Genomic DNA, 5,010 nt, shown 5'->3' on the forward strand with positions numbered 1-5,010 from the left:
TCGTGATCAGGTGTGATTAGTCAAGGCATCTATTCGGTGTCAAAATGATCTGCACCATAGATCGTCGATCCAACGGTCAGATCTGATCGGATGAGATCAAGGGATATGACCATTTGATCAGATCCATCAAGGCCTATAAATAGGCTACAAATTCAGCCATTTCATTTAATCCAAAAATTCAGAATTCATTCCTACAATTCTCTCTTTCTCTTCCTCTTGATTTTGAATTTTCGATCAAGAGTTTCTTAAGCAAATTTCTATTTTTCTTATTGATAATCAAGTTCTGCAGATTTGATTATCAGTGTCTTGGTTTCTTGATTATATCAAGAGTGTTCTGATCTACTGTCGTCAGTGCAGATGCCGATAGACTAGATCTTTAGATCAGGCTTCATTGTATCCTAGAGGCAAATTTGTTGTTATCCCCTGCACACCTTTTGGTGGGTACAAATATTGTCTTTAAGAAAGCGACTTAGTAACGCGACTTAGTAACGCGACTTGAAGCACTAATTTTCTATTCTATATAGACAAGATTATTGCCAAATTTTGAAGACCCGAAGACCACCATTTGAAGAATTCAAGACCTTTTGTTCCAACAATCTAAAGACAATATTTGGATATGGCGATGTCTATTCAGAAAATGACTCAAGATTTCATGAAGCTTGACCGTTTTGATGGAGGAAATTTCCGATGCTGGCAAAAGAAGATGCACTTTTTGCTCACCACTCTCAAAGTGGTCTATGTGCTAACTACCCCCTATCCAACGGAGCAAGAAGACGAGACTGTAGAGCAAACGCGTGCCAGAACCAAATGGGAGAATGACTATTACATTTGCCGAGGACACATTCTGAATGCATTGTCCGACTCTCTATTTGATGTGTATCAACATTTGGAAACAGAAAAGCAACTTTGGGACTTATTACAGTCAAAGTACCTCACCGAGGATACCACCAGTAAAAAATTTCTTGTTAGTAATTTTATGTGTTTTACAATGATTGATACAAAGCCTATTATGGAACAATTCCATGAGATCTAACATATTCTGAGTCAATTTTGACAAAAGAATATGAACATGGATGAATCTATTGTAGTTTCATCTATAACAGAGAAACTGCCATCTTCTTGGAAGTACTTTAAGAAAACTCTGAAATACAAAAAAGAAGATCTTACTTTAGAGGAATTGGCTCAACACCTCCAAGTTGAGGAAGAGTCAAGGTTACTTGAAAGTAAAGATAACCAATTGGCTCAGATGTCCAAGATCTACATGGTGGATGATGGTAAGAGGTTTAACAAAAAGAAGCGTAAGCATGAACCCCAACCCGAGAAAAATGCTAAGAAGCCGAAAGGTGCTTGCTGGCACTGTGGCAAGCCAGGGCACTTCAGAAATGAATGTCAGTCATACAAGAAGAAGCTAGAAGCATCAAATGCCAAGAACAAGTTCGTGGCTATTGTATTCGAGGTGAACATGCTCGAAGATGCTGGTGACTAGTGGATTGACTCAGGAGCAACAAGGCACGTCTGCAACGATAAGAGCCATTTCACTACTTATGAACAAGTAAGTGATGGAACAGTTCTCTACATGGGCAACTCTTCAATTGCTGCTATCAAAGGCAAAGGGACGGTGGATCTAGAGTTTACATTTGGAAAAATCCTAAGTCGTAATGATGTTTATCATGTACCTGATGTCATGAAAAACCTTGTATCTAGAAGCCTGCTTAATAAGCATGGTTTCAAGATAGTATTTGAGTCAGACAAATTTGTGCTGTCTAAGGGTGGGATTTTTGTTAGGAAGGGCTACATGTATCAGGGAATGTTCAAACTTAACGTTATCAATAATACATCTATTTCTGCTTAAATTGTTGATTCTCTTTCTTTATGGCATGCTCGTTTAGATAATGTTAATACTAGAAAAATGCATGATATGGTTAATTTAGATTTAATTCCTAAGTATAATATTGATATGTTTGAAAAATGTAAATTTTTTGTGCAATCAAAAATTACTCGTATTCTATTTCCTAAAGTAGATAAAACCACATCTCTGCTTGAACTTGTGCATAGTGATGTATGTGACATGCATAGTACTCTCACTAGAGGTGATAAGAAATATTTTGTAACATTTATTGATGATTTTTTTAAGTACTGTCGTATCTATCTTTTGCATTCAAAAGATAAGGTGCTTGAAAAATTCAAGATTTTTAAGACAGAAGTAGAAAATTAGTGTAATGTCAAAATAAAGGGACTTAGGTCTGATAGAGGCGGTGAATACCATTTTTCAGAATATTGTGAAAATGTTGGTATTATTCATGAGAAGTCTGCACCCTACACGCCATAACAAAATGGAGTAGCTGAAAGAAAGAATAGGACATTAACAGAAATGATTAATACTATGCTTTCTTACTCCAGTTTAAGTTCTGGTTTTTGGGGTGAAGCCCTACTCACTGCCTGTCACATACTCAATAGAATTTCTCTCAAGGGAACAAATGTTACTCCTTATGAACTTTGGAAAAACAAGAAACAAGAAACAAGAAACCTAATCTTGGTTACTTGAAAACATGGGGCTGTAAAGCAATAATCAGATTGCCTGAACCTAAAAGGAAGAAATTAGGTCAAAAGGGAATTGAATGCATATTCCTTGGCTATGCTATACATAGCAAAACATATAGGTTTCTGGTAGTAGAGCCCAATGGTTCAGTGGAAACAAATACTATTATTGAATCACGTGATGCGGTATTTCATGAGAGTCGTTTCACAACCATTCCAAGGTTGGATTCTAATCAAGGAAATGAATCAACTCATTTGATGTCTACAGAGGAAAGTGAACGACATGAACCTATTGAGCCTATTGAGCTAAGGAGAAGTAAAAGGGCTAGGACTGAGAAGTCATTTGGCCCTGATTTCATTGTTTACCTTGTAGAAGAAACTAGGAAAGCTTATTGTAAGCAAACAATGATTTCTTTGAATATGGATTCAGATCCATTAACCTTTGTGGAGGCTATGAAGTCTCAAGTGTTGCTTTCTGGAAATAAGCAATAAACGATGAGATGGATTCTATCATGGGTAACAATACCTGGATACTTGCTGATTTGCTACCTGGATCCAAATCCATTGGTTGTAAATGGATTTTCAAAAGGAAACTGAAAGTTGATGGCACAATTGATAAGTTCAAAGCAAGATTAGTTGCTAAGGGTTTTACTCAAAATGAGGGTATTGATTATTTTGATACGTATGCTCTGGTGGCTAGAATCACCACCATTCAAGTGTTAATTGCCTTAGCCTCAATCTATGAGCTTGAAATCCATCAGATGGATGTTAAGACCGCTTTCCTAAATGGAGAGTTAGATGAGGAAATCTATATGCAACAACCGGAAGGATTTGTTGTAAAGGGTCAAGAGCACAAAGTGTGTAAACTCGTGAAGTCACTATATGAACTGAAATTAGCTCCAAAACAGTGGCATGAGAAATTTGACAAAGTAATAGTGTCAAATGGTTTTAGGATACATGAATCTGATAAGTGTGTGTACAGTAAGTTTACTGGAAATAGAGGTATAATCATATGTCTATATGTAGATGACATGCTTACTTTTGGTACTAACAATGATGTCATTGAAAGTACTAAAAGTTTCTTGTCATATAGCTTTAGTATGAAAGACATGGGCTTGGATAATGTAATTTTGGGTATTAAGATCAAACAAGTGGACAATAATTCGATTCTAACCCAGTCGCACTATATTAAGAAATTTAATCAATATAATTGTACACCCATGTCTACACCTTTTGATTCAAATTTGAAATTGTATCCTAATACTGGAAGAGCTGTTGATCAACTAGAATACTCAAGAGTAATAGGTAGCCTGATGTATGCCATGACTTGCACTAGACTTGATATTGCTTTTGCTGTGGGAAAACTTAGTAGATACACTAGTAATCCCAGTAGTGTGCATTGTCATGCTGTTAACCGAGTACTTAGGTACTTGAGGAAAGCAATAGACTATGGAATAGTCTATAATGGCTATCCAGCAGTGCTGGAAGGATTCACGGATGCTAGTTGGATAACTGACCGTGAAGATCACTCGTCCATAAGTGGTTGGATTTTTACTCTTGGAAGAGGAGCTATCTCCTGGGGTTTTAAGAAGCAAACATGCATAACAGACTCAATCATGGCATCAGAGTTTGTAGCGTTGGCTTCTTGTAGCAAAGAGGCAGAATGACTAAGGAATCTCTTGTTAGAGATTAAGATATGGCCAAAACCTATGCCACTAATATCTTTGCATTGTGATAGTGAAGCAACTTTATCACGGGCCTATGCCCATGTCTATAATAGAAAGTCCAGACATATAGGACTGAGACATAGCTGTGTTAGGCAGTTAATCACAGAAGGTGTGATTACCATTAGTTATGTAAAGTCAAGTGAAAACTTGGCTGACCCCTTAACAAAGGGACTTGCAAGGGATTTGTGTGGAAAACATCAGAGGGGATGGGTCTCAAGCCCACTTAACATAATCACTCCTGGTGGAAACTCGACTCAACGCTTGAAGAAATATCAAGTCTGGAGTTCAATGAGCCCAAGTATACTATATGTCGTGATTGCAAGCACTTAGTTTTATTTCAATTTCATCCCAAGGTTGAAGTGCTTGGTACCTGTAATGTGAAAAGAAGAAGATGAGTTAGCAAACTCTTGATAAGCTTACAACTGGATTGTTAGGGTACTGTAAATTACAAGGGTACTCTCAGTAAGCTTACCTATGTGAGTGTAGGAGGTGGTGCCGCTTCCTATGAGTCCAAGGGCTTGACTTTAGAGCTCTCATGAAACAGGATATAGACACAAGGCCAATCCACGTATCGGTTCATGTAATAACCCTCACTATTGTTTACCGCATAACCACTGATTACCGTTAAACTGAACTGATTATGACTGATAAGTGAACTGATTGAAATACTGAACTGACTAACTGAAATTTAGAACTGAATTGACTGAGTATATCTGTTTAATTGTGCATTTATCTGTTTGATTGT

The 5,010-nt window shown here is 37.1% G+C and overlaps 1 pseudogene; it reads left to right on the forward strand.

The window, feature by feature from the left end:
• The first annotated feature begins 3,038 nt into the window (after nt 1–3,038).
• Nucleotides 3,039–4,205, forward strand: LOC145812794 (secreted RxLR effector protein 161 pseudogene; annotated as a pseudogene).
• The last annotated feature ends 805 nt before the right edge of the window (nt 4,206–5,010 follow it).

Source organism: Camellia sinensis, chromosome 2 (assembly GCF_055761805.1).
Source record: "Camellia sinensis isolate YWXY chromosome 2, ASM5576180v1, whole genome shotgun sequence".
Taxonomy (NCBI): Eukaryota; Viridiplantae; Streptophyta; class Magnoliopsida; order Ericales; family Theaceae; genus Camellia; species Camellia sinensis.